We start from the raw sequence: 17,375 nt of genomic DNA, 5'->3' as shown, positions 1-17,375 counted from the left end.
GAAAAAATAAGTTTTAGTCCATTGTGTTCTGACGCCTTTAAGCCTTGAAGTAACATGAACGTTCTGCCTGCTTACTGGTTTTATCAAGCTTTATTATCTGTCTTTTTCTGCCACTCCGCTGCACCACTGATGCTATCAAACATGCTCTGTTCTACAGAAATAGTTCACCACAAACTACAGAACAGGTTTTTTGGTATAATGGGTAAAATAGTAGGTGGAGTGAGTGAAATTTGTGACTACTGAGGGTTTATTATATATATGTATCAGTCAGAAACAGTAATATATAACATTGTTTGTATGTGTTGTTTGTTATGTTCTGAGCTGGGCTGCAGGGCTGGTTGGGTAGTTTAATTGTCACCTTAAACTGAATATGTGTGGCTGGAGGTGACCTATCTTGCTTCACAGCCGTTGAGCAGCACTGAGCAGTGGGTCTCCTCTGCTGCTGTGTTAATAAAGAGCACTCGTGTCTTCTTCTTCACCGATGCCACATTATACTGTGTAATAATTTATCATCGCTGTCCAAACAACCCTCATATCTCCAAAAAATTAAGTCTGCCAGGAAAAGAATAAATATCCTTAACTTTAAAAGGAAGTTAATGTAGCAAAATTTAATACTGAGTCACTTTGGACCATTTCTATTGGTCTGTCCAGTGACAGTGAGAATGAAGCAGGATATGCTGCAGCTCTTGGAGCTCTTATTTAGAAAAATAAACACAATAACTGAGCTAAGAGCTGCAGGGCCTCAGCAGCTGAACCACATCCTCTCCACACACCAGCAGTGTAAGCACCACAATATCATTATGACGAAAGACTGAAGTAAAGTGTTATATACAATCAACTGTGTGGCATTTGTAGTAAGTGTCTATAACACAGGATACTACACTTAGGGCCTGATTTAACATCTGTATACTGACAAATGTGTCTTACATAAAAAGATGTCCATATATACCTTAACTGTACTTGTGTGTTTGTACATTGCATACCAGCAGAGCTCAGTCTACAGTATTAGATCATGATAAAGCCTTTGTACCTTACAGGAGGGACAACAGTTCTACCCTTTCTGGTGCATTATATGCTTGGTTGGGCTGGCTCATATACAAAGTGGAAGGTCTGGTAGAGGGACAGGCTGTTCATGTGATTCGAGGTCTGTGTCGCTGAACAAGCATGGGTGAATCCTCCTCATCTGGTGTTTGTTTCTCCTGAAGGTCTGCTTTGGGAGTTTCTCCTGAAGGTCTGCTTTGGGAGTTTCTCCTGAAGGTCTGCTTTGGGAGTTCGCTCTGTTTATCTGTGTATGAGATGCTACACTGTCCTGAGTACCAGAGTAACTTTGTAGCTTTATTCTAAAACAAGGGAGCTTTCATCAGCTGGCTAATGTGGAGCAGTCTCTCTGGCACATTTACTTTGTTTAAGGTATCTTTTGTAGCTAATGGAAGGCTAGCGGCTACAGGTGTTAGTTAGCTACTCTACCATTAGCAGTTTAAGGAACACCAGCGTCATATGAGTAGCAAACATAGCTCGTTTAGCTAGTTATATTAGCGATCTGCCACATATTATCATTCTTTAGTTTCATTACAATCGTTGGAAGCAGTACTTCAGATAACACCCATGTTTTACTGCTCACTCAAAACATGACTTCTGGCTTGTATCTTAGCATCATGGTTATGCTGTGACATTTTGATTTCCCTTTAACACAGTTGTTTGTGGTGTGGGAAGAGCCATGCCGTGTCTCTGACATAATGTGCCAGCTAACATTAGCTTTTCATACTAAGCTGATGTAGGACAAATTATATTGTTGATGGTGCACTGCCTGTAGCATAACCTTTTTGAAGACATGAGTACAAAAATCACTGGCAAATGTGATACAGAAAACTGCTGGATAAAAGTTTGGGATAATAACCACCTTAAGCAATGGCTTCTGGTTGGCATAGCTATATCTAATGACAATGGCACAGGAGTCATATTCCATAATCACATCCGTAGATGGAACTTCTGGAGGTAGCGGTAAAGATAGTGTCTTTGAAGGTGCTGTACATTGAGGAACACAGCAGTGCTCAGAATATTTCTTCAGTTGTTATCATGCTCACTTTGGTGTGAGGCTTATAAAAACCCAGTGTAAACAACACTACCAGAAATGAGAGCGCCGCACTATTTTAAAAGGGAAATGAATCATAACACAGAATGCAAGGAGTGAATTTGTGATAGAAAATTGACGAAACTTAAAGTTTAAAAAATGCTCCATTCTTGCGTCAGAACGGAAACAATCCACAGGTGTTTCTGTCCATCCTTCCACTGTGAGAAGACTACTCAGCGCTATGGGTCTGAAAGGATGTGTAGACACAAAAGAAGAAATCAAACAAAGAGCTGCTGGTGTTCTCAAAAAAATATATATTTTTTGTTTTTTTTTGTATATTAGTTGTAAAATGATAGATGAAAATAAGTGAACACTGGCATGAAAGTTATTACATATTTTTGTGAATGCAGAAAGTTATTTTTTATTGTTTTTTTTTTTCTTTGTACAATATCATAAATGATTTCGAAGAGAGTTTGAAAAGATTTCAATTTAAAGTTGAAACTTGGAAAAGAAATAAATGTAAAAAATCAAATTCAGCAACTGTAGACAGTTTTTAAAGAACTGCTTTAAATCTGTCATGTGTTCATGATGTGTTGATGTTGAATAGCTGCTGCTCAGATGTAAGATACTCATCAGGGCTCTGATATTCTCCCATCTGTAAAAAAAAACAAAAAAACAAAACAAAAACATTATTTATTAGAGGTGGTTCATAGAACTTTTAAAGGACCTATATTATACATTTTCATGTCATTTATAATTTTCCCTGAGGTTTATGTGCTTTTATCTACCAAAAACAGTGATAATTAATTTCTATAGAACCATTGTCTAACCTCTCTTTGTCCCTCAGAATTAAAAAGATTGTTACTGTGGCTTTCAACTCAGTTTATATCACAATACCTACATTTAGAATCAGTTATTCATTCAACCTAATGAGAAACTGTAGAACAGACTCAGTTTATATCACAATACCTACATTTAGAGCCAGTTATTCATTCAACCTAATGTGAAACTGTAGAACAGACTCAGTTTATATCACAATAACTACATTTAGAGCCAGTTATTCATTCAACCTAATGAGAAACTGTAGAACAGACTCAGTTTATATCACAATACCTATCACAACTCAGTTTGTGTTACTGAAGTGTATATGAAAGTTTCTAAAAATGTTTGAAGGTTTAACATGGTCAACAAAAGAAAACTGCAACCAGCATTTCCTGTAATCTGATGTCAGCCTTTCACACTGTTGTGAAATTTGTGTGGAGAAAACTGTATTCTTTATTAAAGAGAGTATCTAGTATACCATGGTGATAAATACCAGTGTGTTGTTAATAACAAATTCCAATGGGATGTTAACAATGCTATATCTATATGAAGTTGTGAATAGTATTAACAAACATGCTGCTGCAGTATTGAACATTTGCTGCAGTTCAGCTGATGAATAATTAACACAGCTGTTAAGTTAGCAAAAGAAATAGCATAAGGTTAGCTATATTTTTTTGATACTTTTCTTGTTACTTTTTTATAGCAATGTTAACTACAGTAATCAGTGTCAATGTGTGCTACAATTTCCTGCTAGTGCCTTACCCTTAAACTAGATGTGAAAAGAGTCTAAATGTATGAAAGCCAGTTAGCGAAGTTAACTAACATTAATAACATTGGCTAGTTCATCTGACCACTAATGATTGAAAAAAATTCTCATTATGAGAGAAGAATGTTTCATAAAACATGACAGATGTGATAAGACTAAACAGGTGGTGACATTTTACTTAGCAGTTGCTAACTGTGTTCTCAGTAGGCAACCTTGTGAGATTTTGTTCTATTGTCAGACTATCACATGTTTGAATCCTGAGAAAAGCCCAAAAAAGTCAGTAATTATTACTTGATAATGCTGTATGTGTGGGTTGCCATTAATGGATGATATTAGACACAGAGCACAGAGCGGTACTATTTGGGTGGTGGATCATTCTCTGTGTTACTGCAGTGCTGAGAATGTTTCACCACTCCAATAGTACCTGCTCTGTGAGGGTCCATGGGGGTCCTGACCACTGAAGAACAGGGTAAAAGGGGGCTAACAAAGTATGCAGAGAAACAGATGGACTACAGTCTGTAACTGTAGAACTACAAAGTGCACCTATACAGTAAGTGGAGCTGATCAAATGGACAATGAGTGTAGAAACAAAGAGGTGGTCATAATGTTATGCCTGATTAGTGTATATTGTAATTATATAATGTAAATGTAATGCAAAATATAATTTTTATGGATCCACACGAATGGTTACATAATTATATCATTGCATTTGTTATTTTTCTACTGTAAATGTACACATCACAGCTGGACTGGACTTGAACTCCTGTAATGAATTTATACCTTTAAACCACAGGGTAGACGGCTCTTGTGGCAATACCACACTGGTTATTCTTGTTCCTGGACATCTTGATGTAGCCTTTATCGCCCCACTTAACACCCCAGCTGCAAAACAAATGTTTTTTTTTCAGATATCTGGAGCAATTATTTTGTTTGGATGCAACTCATTTTTGCATTAAAGAGATGGTCCTTAAACCTTAAAGAGACTTTTAATTAAATTTCCATACTTTTTGCCCTGTCCCAGATATTGTTAATCATCCAAGATGTATCAAGCATTAGAACCTTATTTTAGTTTTTATTAGCATGGTGCTAACTGCATGTCTAACACCATGTAGAGTTATTTAGTAATCTCTAAAGGCTTGATTATGTGGTTTCTGACACTGAATGTCTCACTGTTATCTATAAACATGGACTGACAATTGAAAATGACACCTTTTTTCATAATGCAACATACTGTATATTTCTTTTTTACATAGAAACCACACAATCAAATCTATTAGAGATTACAAAATGACTCTATTGTGTGTGGGCTCAGTGGGCATGCAGTTAGCACCCATAATTGGTGAGGTATAAACCTTCATTACTTGTTATATTAGTTTATATCTACTATAAATTTTTCAGTTTCTACTATGATATATTCAGCAACTGTTATTAGCATTATGGACTATAAAACTAATATATAAGTTAATGTTGTAGTGAGGAAATGAAGTATGGATCCACACATGGACAGTTTAAGGGGTTAAACCACAGTAGCCTTCCCATGTTCATTCCAATTAGAAATTGCCTTTTTAATGCTTTACCTTCTTTGTTTTCACTAGTCCACCCCTTTTACCTGTTCTTGACCAGCCAGTAGTCCTGTTCGTTGCCTTCGGTGCCGTAACCAACAACCAGGACAGCATGATTCAGCTTAGTTCTGTTGCAGTACCGGTCATCATATACACCTACAATCAGTCAAGATATCCAGATAATAATGGACTAGTTAGTAATTTGGTGAATTAATGAATCAAACTTAATTTTTACACACTTTTTGTTGAAAAGTGCTATATAAATAAATAAATCTTGAGTCTTCAGTTAGATTAGCTACCAATGTGAAAATCATTCAATTCTGTTTACTAAATCCTGATGTCCTAGTGCTTCCATCCTTGATTCCTGAATTTGACCCAACAAAACGATTTTGTAAATATATCTTTCTGCCTAAAATTTCAGAGATGTGCAAGGAAATGTATTTTTCCACTATTTTACCATCATCAACATTACATATAAAAACTCAGAAGACATGAGTAGGTTCACTGGTGGTTTTATATCACAGACAGCTCGAAGAAACTGTTAGATTCCCCCCATCTAAGCTGGCAGTTGCAGTTCTCAATAGAGACAGAAAAGACAAAAGCAGGACTGGTTTCTCTTTGGCAGCTTCTGAGTAGTTGACAATGGTTGGGCGTGTGCACCAGTGCAGACAGCAAATGGTAATGAGTACAGCAGGACTGGTTTTAGGGGGCTACCTGACTCATAGAGCTGGAAGGTGCGACGCCTGGTGTCTATGGATACAGAAACAGGTCCAATTGAGCCCACAACCTGCTGCAGAAAGCCCTCATCTTCACTGGGCAGGATCTCGTAGTTACTGCAGGTAGCACTAGCTTTCTGTGGATCAAACTTGCACTTCCGTTCCTAAGGAAAGATGGGAAAAATAAGGATATTTTGCAGGATGGCTAGCATTCTAGTTTAAGGATTTTCATAGGATCTCATCCACAGTAAAATTACTGCAGCTCACCCACTTAGTGCGGTATGGTATATCCAAAGCTGGAGGTGTCACTCTGTATTTAAAGCAAATCTGGGCTGTCCAGCTGGGTAGATAGCAGAAATTACCAAAGATGCAATAATGCTAATTTCTGCTAGACTGTTACAGTTTTTCACTGTTATGTTAGCGCCAGGCTAATGGTTAAAATTCACTTTTCCTCTCTGGGTTTAAACATTACCATACTTAAAGTTTCTATCTGCTTGTGCGCTGAGACTATAAGAAACATGAGGCGTTTTGTAAAGTCTGTATATGTGTACTGTAATACCCTATTTAACAGGCTATGTTTAGATCACAGTGATGTTAATTACTAGGACACAAAGACTGAACATTCTATCATGTTTTTATTTCTAAAAATTTTGATTTTTGTTATGTGTTTTAAAAATTATAATTTCAGTGCTTATTATTAATGGCTGTTTTCTCTTCAGCTTTGAGCTAAATTTTGTGCTGATTTCTAGGAAATATTTTCATATTTAAGAGGTGTATCTGTAACTGCACTGGCTCTGGGGCTTTGTGTATAGTCCTGCACTGTGGATAGTCCTGCACTTCGTATTATTCTGCAGGGTATTTAGTCCTACATTGTGTATAGTTTTGCACTGTGTATAGTTCTACACTGTGTAGAGTTCTGCATTGTTTATAGTTCTGATCTGTGGATTGTCCTGCATTGTGTATAGTTTTGTACTGTGGATAGTGCTACACTGTGGCTAGTTCTGTACTCTGTTTAGTCCTACACTGTAAAAAGCTGTGTACTGAGGATAGTCCTGCACTGTTGATAGTCCTGCACTTTGTATAGTTCTGTACTGTATATAATCCTGTACTGTGTATATTTCTGTAGAGTGTATAGCTCTGCATTGTGTATATTCCTGCACTGTGTACAATTGTGTATATATATATATATATATATACATATATATATATATATATATATATATATATATATATATATATATATATATGTCCTGGGCATTTCTTGCTCAAGACTGTTTGTTGAAGTGCCTGTTTAATAAACAGCATCTGCCCATATGTGCAATGTTTATTTCTGTGCCGAAGCTACAATAAACATTTTTAGCCAGTACTACCTGAGATTATTCAACTTGATCTTTCATCTCCTCCCATCACCAATAAGCCTGTTAGACTCACCTTGTTCTTATAAGGATAAGACTTTCTCTGTCTGCAGGCCTCCGCTCTGCTTCACATACTCGAAGGCCCTCTTTGCATTTCCGCCACCACAGCCATTGTTTCCAAAATCAAAAGAGCAATCAATCAGCTGCTGCTCACTGAGAGACACCAATTTCCCTGTCTTCTTGAACATCTGACCCTCTAGTGCCCCTGTCTAAGAGAGAATATTTATGGAGAAACAGAGGTAAAATGGAGAGAAAGAGAGAATAGTTTGGTTTGTTTTCTTGTTTTCTACCACTAATATTGTTCTCTCTCAAGAGTGTCATGGTAAACTATACCTGTAGTAACTTCTCAAGTGATAAGAAAAAAAAAGTCACATAAACAACACGCTGGTCAAAATACACACAAATGCCGAATAAATTCATCATAGCCCGATATATTACATTGTCTACAAAACCACTTGTGCAGTTGCATACAAAATTTTGGGCCCCTGGACAAATGACAAATTACAACCCCATTTCCAAAAAAGTTGGAATGCTGTGCAGAATGTAAATCAAAATAGAATGCAATGATGTGCAAATCAAGTTAACCATATTTTTAAAGGAAATAATACAAAAGCAACATATCAAATGTTGAAACTGAGAAATTTTATTGTTTTTGGAAAATATATGCCCATTTTGAAATTGATGCCAAACACACGTTCCAAAAAAGTTGGGACGGGGGCATGTTTACCACTGTGTTTCATCACCTCTTCTTTTAACAACACTCTGTAAGCGTTTGGGAACTGAGGAGTCCAGTTGCTGTAGTTTTGAAAGTAAAATGTTTTCCTGTTCTTGTTTGATAAAGGATTTCAGTTGCTCAACATTTCTGGGTCTCTGCAGTATTTTTTATTTCATAATGCACAAAATGTTCTCAGTGGGTGACACGTCTGTACTGCAGGGAGGCCAGCGTCCGGACTCTTTTAATACGGAGCAATGCTGCTGTAATACATGCAGAATGTGGTTTGAAATTGTCTTGATGAAGTAAGCAAGACCTTCCCTGAAAAAGACGTCATCTGGATGGCAGCATATGTTGCCAAAACATGTATCTATCGTTCAGCATTAATGGTGCCTTCACAGATGTGCACGTCATCCATGCCATGTGCACTAATGCACCCCAATACCATTATGAATACTGGCTTTTGAACTGTGCACTGATAACAAGCTGAGTGGTCTTTAGCCCAGAGGATGTAGTGTCCATGATTTCCAAAAAAATTTTCAAATTTTGATTTGTCGGACCACAGGACACTTTTCCACTTCCCCTCAGTCCATTTTAAATGATCTCGAGCCAAAAGAAGGTGGAAGGTTCTGGATCCTGTTTATATATGTTTTTGTTCTTTGTGTTTTAGAGTTTTAACTTGCATTTGTGGAAGCAGACAGTGGTTTTCAGAAGTGTTTCTGAGCCCATGCAGTGATTTCCACTAGAGAATCATGTCTGTTTTAATGCAGTGCCGCCTGAGGCTCCAAAAATCATTGCCAGCAAATACTGGTTTTTGGCTTTGTCCCTTTGCATGCAGAAATTTCTCCTTTCTCCTTTCTCTTTTAATGATATTTTGTACCGTAGATGATAATCCCCAAGTTCTTTGCTATTTTACATTGAGAAATGTTATTCTTGAATTGTTGCACTATTTGATCGTGCAGTCTTTCACAGGGTGACGATCCCCTCCTCATCTTTACTTCTGAAAGACTCAGACTCTCTGAGATGCTCTTTTTGTACTCAGTCATGTTACTGACCTGTTGCCAATTAACCACCAGGTGTTTTTTTAGCATTACACAACCTTACCAGCCTTTTGTTGCCACATCCCAACTTTTTTGGAACATGTTGCTGTTATCAAATTCAAAATGTGCATATATTTTTCAAAAACCAATAAAATTTCTCAGTTTCAACATTTGATATGTTGTCTTTGTTCTATTTTCTATAAAACATAGAGTTTAAATGATTTGCATATGATTACATTTTGTTTTTATTTCCATTTTGCACAGCATCCCAACTTTTTTTTAAATGAGGTTGTACAACTAAGACTCTACTTAGAGAAACTCCCTTTGGCAACTTAGTACAAAATGGCAAATACAAAATGCTTTTGTAGTCAGTTAGGACTTTTTTTAACCATTATTTATTATTAATAAATTGTTTCTTATTCATTTTTTTTTATGTTTCTGTAATCCTGAAAACTTCCATTTCCATTACACTTTACAGTCTAGATTGCCTTTCCCTTCTATTTCTATCACATCACAAAAATTATCAACAGTTGATTTCTTTACATTTAAAATGTACCTTTCTTAACTCACCGCACTGAAGGCCCAACAGGAGCCACATTTCTTTTGGTCCTTAACCTCAGTCACATAGCCCTTGTCCTTCCAGTTCATAGTATCAGGTGGAGGAGCACCCCCTGCCTGTCTGAGGAATAGAGTTGCACTTTGAGCCTTAGTGCTGTTAAAAGTCCTCAGGCAGCCCTTGAACATGTCTTGGTACTCCTGATTATCCTGAAGGAGAGGGAGATGGTGGGGATTTTGAAAAGCAAATGTATTCTTTTGTACTTTACAGGACACTGTTAAAAATTCTATTCAACCTAATGAGAAACTGTAGAACAGACTCAGTTTATATCACAATAACTACATTTAGAGCCAGTTATTCATTCAAGCTAATGAGAAACTGTAGAACAGACTCAGTTTATATCACAATACCTACATTTAGAGTCAATTATTCATTCGACCTAATGAGAAACTGTAGAACAGACTCAGTTCATATCACAATATCTACATTTAAAGTCAGTTATTCATTCAACCTAATGAGAAACTGTAGAACAGACTCAGTTTATATCACAATAACTACATTTAGAGCCAGTTATTCATTCAACCTAATGAGAAACTGTAGAACAGACTCAGTTTATATCACAATACCTACATTTAGAGCCAGTTATTCATTCAACCTAATGAGAAACTGTAGAACAGACTCAGTTTATATCACAATACCTACATTTAGAGCCAGTTATTCATTCAACCTAATGAGAAACTGTAGAACAGACTCAGTTTATATCACAATACCTGTATTTAGAGTCAGTTATTCATTCAACCTAATGAGAAACTGTAGAACAGACACAGTTTATATCACAATACCTACATTTAGAACCAGTTATTCATTCAACCTAATGAGAAAACTGTAGAACAGACTCAGTTTATATCACAATACCTACATTTAGAACCAGTTATTCATTCAACCTAATGAGAAACTGTAGAACAGACTCAGTTTATATCACAATACCTACATTTAGAGCCAGTTATTCATTCAACCTAATGAGAAACTGTAGAACAGACTCAGTTTATATCACAATACCTGTATTTAGAGTCAGTTATTCATTCAACCTAATGAGAAACTGTAGAACAGACACAGTTTATATCACAATACCTACATTTAGAGACAGTTATTCATTCAACCTAATGAGAAACTGTAGAACAGACTCAGTTTATAGCACAATACCTACTTTTAGAGCCAGTTATTTATGTTATTTATGTACATATATATTTATGTGATATCCAATGAACTATCTAATAAGCTACAGATGGAGGGGTATTTGTGTGTGTCTGTCTGTGTGAGATCTCACCATGTCTGCAAAGTGGTTCATGCCGAGTCTGTAGCTTTTGATGCCCTGATCAGCCAGCATGTTGTGCTCCAGGACCAGCTTAAGATTGTCCAGCCAGATCATCTTACGCTGAGACTCCTCTTCCACTGAACTGTAGGTCTTACCTGAGAGATTAACACATACACTTTCTTTATTCTAGACACATGCAAAAGTTTGACAAGTACAGTAGTATGAAAAAGTTGGATCACACCCTGGTTAAATTTAAAGTTGTTCATGTTGATTTTCTAAGTGTAAATAAGTTAACACATCGTCTGCAGAGAATAAGTCCTGGTATGTATTAAGCCTGGGATTTTACAGGGTTAATAAAATAAAAAAAAATCATAAAATGTCACCTGTGCAAAGGCTTTGGCACATTTTATGTTTTATATGTTAAAATATGTTGGATGCAGCAGATGAACAGACATTGTGCATGGAATTGCGCATCGTATAGAAGCAGATTTGATGTAGATTTCTCACCAAACTTCTGTTTCCAGGTGTTGAACTCCAGATCCCCCAGAGAGACACTGGCAGCACCAGCCATGACCACAAGAGTGGTGACAACGATCAAAATCCTCATTCTGCACAGAGTAAGAGTGAATGAAGCTTAAACAAGTTGTAGATAACTAAGAGTGAGTCTCTTAGTTCCACTCCATCACTCTAGTCAGCAGCATTTTATTTATTATTTTCATTACCTACTTCTGTTTTCTGGAGAGTTTACTTTAAATTGGACTCTTAAGCACCAGTATTTTGGTAGCACTACTACAGATCTGTAATAACTGGGTTATGATATTGTAATATTATGGTAACAAGTTTTACTAACCTGAAAAATGGCATGGTTATTTGCTAGTTGTTAAGTTTAAGAAAGCAGAGGTGGTAAGTTACGAAGTACTTGTACTTAAGTCATTTTAGGTATCTGTACTTTAGTATTTCTGTCCCTTAATACTTTTTACTTTTACTCATTACTTTTCAAAAGAAAAATCGCTACTTTTACTCAGTACATTTTTAAAACAGACTCGTTCTTTTAGTTTTAATGATCTCTTTATTTATTTTATCTCTCTATTTGTCTATGTCTATTTGTCTATCTAATGTTTTAATTAGGCGATTGTATTCAGGCACCTAATGAAGTTAAGTTACCCTTTATTAATCCCACAATGGGGAAATTCACCTCCGCATTTAACCCATCTGTGAAGTGAAATACCCACATACACACTAGTGAATGCACACACCAGGGGGCAGTGAGCACACTTGCCCAGAGCAGTGGGGAGCCCTATCTGCAGCACCTGGGGAGCAGTTGGGGGTTAGATGCCTTGCTCGTAGTGAACCTTTGAATGGCTACTTTCATGGCTTACAGGCCCCAGCAGAGCACACGGGAAAAAGAAGGTAAACATAGTATAAACCATTATGTATGCTTGATGGATGTGTACCTCTAACCCTCAAAAGAATTAGAAATTATTTTTAAAGAAAGACTTTTATTTTTTCCTTAAGTACATTTATGACCATTTACTTTTATACTTCTACATGAGTAAAAACTCAACTACATTACTAGTACTTTTACTTAAGGATAAATACTTTAATCTCCGTATTTTTACCTATTTTTGTATTGTATTTATACTTGCATATCTCCATTTTTTACCACTCTGCCATCCTTAATTGTACATACTTTAACCACAGCATCACTTACCATGGCTACTTTCCTGCACTTTATAGGTAAATAATACTGTATTTTGCACTTCTGGTTAGACACGAACTGCATTTCACTAGCTCTGTACCTGTACTCTGCACAATGACAATAAAGTTGAATCTAATCTGATCTAAAAATTAACAACCACAAAAGTAGCACATCATTTTGAGGTTAGTAAACTTGTTACAATAATAATACCAAATCATATCATCCACTTATTACCATGTATAAAGTGCTACCAGTATTTTACATTAGTATAATTTTATAAATGTGTCTACTGGTGTGTGTGTGTTTCACTTCTTACCTGTTCTGCAGCCCTGAAGTGCTGTCTGTGTGTGTGTGTGTGTGTATGTGTGTGTGTGTATGAGGAAGTCAGTGTGTCTGTCGCATCGAGTCACGGTTTTATTCTGACTTTATCTGACTAATCTATCACAATGATGCTTATGTTTGTGGTACAAGTACCAATAAACAAGTTCTGCTCACCACAAACCACAGATCTTCTTATCAAGATCGTCTTCTAAAATGAGTAAGCAGTGGGAGCTAAACCAGTACAAAAAAGCCTGCCCTGAGTGAAATGACATCTTGATTTAATCTACTAAAGATGTAATATGCAAGGATAAACATGTATTTTTTAATATATAAAAAATAAGCACAAATATTAAGTGCTGACCACATTTAAAGTGCATAAAAATAAAGAGCAGATACACTTTTTGTCTATGAGCATATGCATACTTGCTATACAAACTACCAACTGACCCACCATTTCAAACTGTTTTGCCTCTTTCTTTTAAACCCTGTATTTACTTCATGTAGTGCTTCAGTTCTGTCCTTCAGACTGAAGGTGTATCTGTAATAACAATCTCATTATTTGAAACTGTATCAAACCTGCCAGGGTTTTAGTAGTAGTAAACAATGTCCTGGACCACTTAAGAGGACCCTTTCCCCAGAATGTGTGGCCTTTGCTTTTGACCTGCTAAGGATCATAACTAATAGGTTAAATGCACAAAAGTCACAAATTTTACAAAAAAAAATAAATAAACAAATAATTCGGTAATAAAATAGAAAGGAGAATTTCACATAACATTCATAAAATCCTGTGACATTATGTGCTATTTGTGTCAACATATCGCGTTGTATGAATATGTAATTTATACGTGTAACCTTATAAGTACAATCAAATCAGAGGCGATTTTCACAGGACGTTTCTGCAGAGAGGAATATGAGCAAAAACCCCACATCTAGGTGTTCAAGGCTTGTGGTTAAAAAAACTTAAGGCTGCATTTGCAAGTGGGGTGCAAGTCCAAGTGGAATATTTGGGGTGTGGGACTGAGTCTAGTCTTGAGTCTTGAGTCTCTATTGTTTAAGTCCAAGTCTCTGGGGTGGAAGTCCAAGTCATTTCTGTAATTTATTTACTGTGAATGTAAGTAAATTCAACTTGATATAAATTCACACTAATATTGTTAAAAGAGAGTAATGCTTCAAATCCAGAAGTTTTTCTGTCTGAATCCTGATGATTCAGATTCAGATTCAGATTCAGACTCAGATTCAGATGCAGATTCAGACTCTGTCAGCTAAGTTTAGACTTAACACTTTTCATTACTTTTGCAGTATATATATACAGTCTGTCCAACTCTGCCACTAACACCCAGTCTGAACAGCAGTTTAAACACACAGTTTTTATACTTTGTCTTCACCCTGGGTTAGGCCCCTGCCAGCATGAATGCCAACAGTTCTGCCCAGGGTTCTTCTTTTAGTCATCTGCATTAACCTTGTTTTTTTGGTGGTAACACCACTTTGCAATGTGAAGCAGGTGTTTTCATCTTTGATGTAATACTGCTACATCACTAATTAGAAGAACCTGCAACAGTCTTTTCCATTTAGCCTATAATGGAGCAGCTGTGTGACTTTTAATCATGACCCACTGTCCTTGGGGACTCAGTGACACTGCCAGTGGAGAGCCCCCCACCCCACTTTTGGGGTTCTGCCCACACTCCCTGCTTACAGTCCTGAGTGGCAGAAATTAAAACAAGGGGAACTTCCTTGAAGCCTTGTAGGAAACTCTATGCTTTTTCATCCTAACAACTTCCAAACGTAATGGAAGTTCACACTCTGACATGATACAAGCAATATAGTTATACTCAACAGCTCTAAAGAACCCTTGGATCCTGCTAAATGGGGACAAATCATAGACTAAATCATAATCTCAGTTTAATCTAAGATAATCAAGGAGACAACTTTGGTCTAGCACTGCATGTTGTGAAAACAGCCATTCACCTGCTATAAGCCATCACTGATACAATCAGGTCTGGATTTTCTAGTGAAACTTCACAAATAGCCAAAGCACTGAGGTACTTTAGCTTTACAGAACCATAATTACCAGAAATCACTCATTCAAATTCATTCAAACTCAAATCACACACCATCATTATCATTGATGAGTCAGTCATAATTAACAGTAAGGATTGGGGATCCAAACTCTCTTGAAGGCAAATTAGGAACTTTATAAACTGTGAAAGCAGAGCCAATCACTACTTTTACACAATAACACCTACATGAGCTGAACCAATAGCCACCATGGACCTGCAGTGGATATGCAGTCATAAACCCATTAAAGGCAACCCCAAGTTGCACAGAACCCAGTGTAGCAGACGTAAACAACGAAAGACTAAATTTTCAACCATGGCTAAAGTTATTAAATAGTTGGTTTATGATGATTCACAGCAGTTTTTACATACAACCTATTGTCCTGCTCATGTGTAATTAGCTATAAATACGCTCTTACTATCATTATTTTAACCTCTGTGAGAAAACTGAGTTGCTTTCCGGATAAACAGTTTACCTGCCACCTTGGGCGGGTGAATCCTACATTCTAACTCTTCACCATACATTGCGTCCTTTAAGAATAACTGAAATAGTTATTGACCTCTGACCTCTGGTCTAGACTCAGATGGTTTTTGTGACTGGTGGATAGATTTCCTGTAATCAGCCTCCAGCTCATGATAATTCACTTTCCCACAGTATTTGATTTCAACCCAAATTCACCAGTCAGGGATCTCAGACATTAATTAATTTGATTTTAAAAGGACTATGCTCGTGTTTAGCCAACCACCAATGCCCTGTCCCCCTCCACGGAGGAGCTAGGTCATACTGGCTACAGATGAGGTGAGAAGAGCACTGATGAGGATCTCAATCAGATGGCATTCCAGGTTGAGTCCTGAAAGTGTGTGCCCACCAGCTAGCTGCCACCTTCATGGACATCTTCAACCTTTTCCTGGCACAGTCTAACGTTCCTGCCTGCTTCAAAGCCACAACCATCATTCCAGTCCCAAAGAAACCCATCATCACATGCATGAATAAATACCACCCCATCAATCTCACACACATAGTGATGAAGTGCTTTGAGAGACTGATCTTAGCTCATATAAAGAGGAGTCTTCCTAGAACTTTCAGTTTGCCTACCATGCAAACAGATCTACTCATGATGCAGTCTCCCTGTCAATGTGCACTGCACTCAACTACCTGGAAGGTAGTGAGAATGCTGTGTATTGATTTCAGCTCTGCCATCTGTCTGGGCACTCTTGGAATAAGTCACAAATGGACTTCCTCATCTGCAGACCACAGTCTGTTATGATGGGTGACCACACCTCTCCCTGCCTCAAGCTCAGGATGTCCACAAGGCCCCATGCCCTACACACTGTACACCTACAACTGCATCACAAAACACAATCATCACTGCTACTGAACACAAGTGGTGAAAACTGCCCAGCACATCACCGCAGCTGCCCTCCCACCCATGCTCTACATCTACAACAAGAGATGTCTAACGAAAGCCAGCAACATCTCCTCTGACACCACACACTCCAGCCACTCCCTGTTTCAGCCGTCCAGAAAGAGGTACCAACACATCCGAGCCAGAACCACCAGATTCAAGAGCAGTTTTTATCCGCAAGTTGCTAAACAGGTCACACCAGCAACACCAACCAGAACATCAATACACAGAATACAGACTAGGGGAGGGAATCTCTAGGCACCTCACGATTCAATTCGATTACAATTCAGAGGCTGCGATGCGATTATAAAATGATTATCGATGCATCTCTTTTTTTCTTTACAGCATTTCTACTTTCTCACTGTGTGAGGACTTGGTAGTTTTAAAGCAAAGTATTTGTAATGATCCATAATGAATTTACTTCCAATATCTTTTATTAAAAAATCAAATGGAAGTGATGTGGCAAGTGAACTGGAAGACTCTTGTTCACTGCTCTGGTTTGGAGCACATGAGACACTGCTGCCACTCGTCTGCGATAAAAGCGCAGTTACAGTGAAATAAGATCCAATACAATAACAATGCAGAGTGCAAAGATGTGGTTAAAGTGGCAGTATGGAGTTCAGCAGGGTCACAGCCTCAGGGAAGAAGCTCATCCTGAGCCTGCTGGTGCAAGAGTGGAGGCTGCTATAACGCCTGCTAGATGGGAGGAGCGTAAAAAGTCTAGGATGAGAGACGTCCTTGATGATGCTCCTCGCCCTGCCCAGGCAACGTGTTCTTAAGGGAGGGTAATTGGGCACCTGTGATGTGTTGGCCACTTTTCACCACCCGCTGGAGTGCTTTGCGGTCAGATGCGGAGCAGTTGCCGTACCACACTGAGATGCAGTTTGTGAGTATGCTCTCAAAGGTACAGTGGTAAAAGT

At 37.6% G+C, this 17,375-nt stretch overlaps 1 pseudogene; it reads right to left on the bottom strand.

The window, feature by feature from the left end:
- Window positions 1-2,527: 2,527 nt before the first annotated feature.
- Window positions 2,528-13,024, bottom strand: LOC118823539 (annotated as a pseudogene).
- Window positions 13,025-17,375: the final 4,351 nt, after the last annotated feature.

The sequence above is a fragment of the Colossoma macropomum genome, unplaced genomic scaffold (assembly GCF_904425465.1).
Source record: "Colossoma macropomum unplaced genomic scaffold, Colossoma_macropomum, whole genome shotgun sequence".
Classification (NCBI taxonomy): domain Eukaryota; kingdom Metazoa; phylum Chordata; class Actinopteri; order Characiformes; family Serrasalmidae; genus Colossoma; species Colossoma macropomum.
This window is presented reverse-complemented; position numbering and strand designations above follow the sequence as displayed.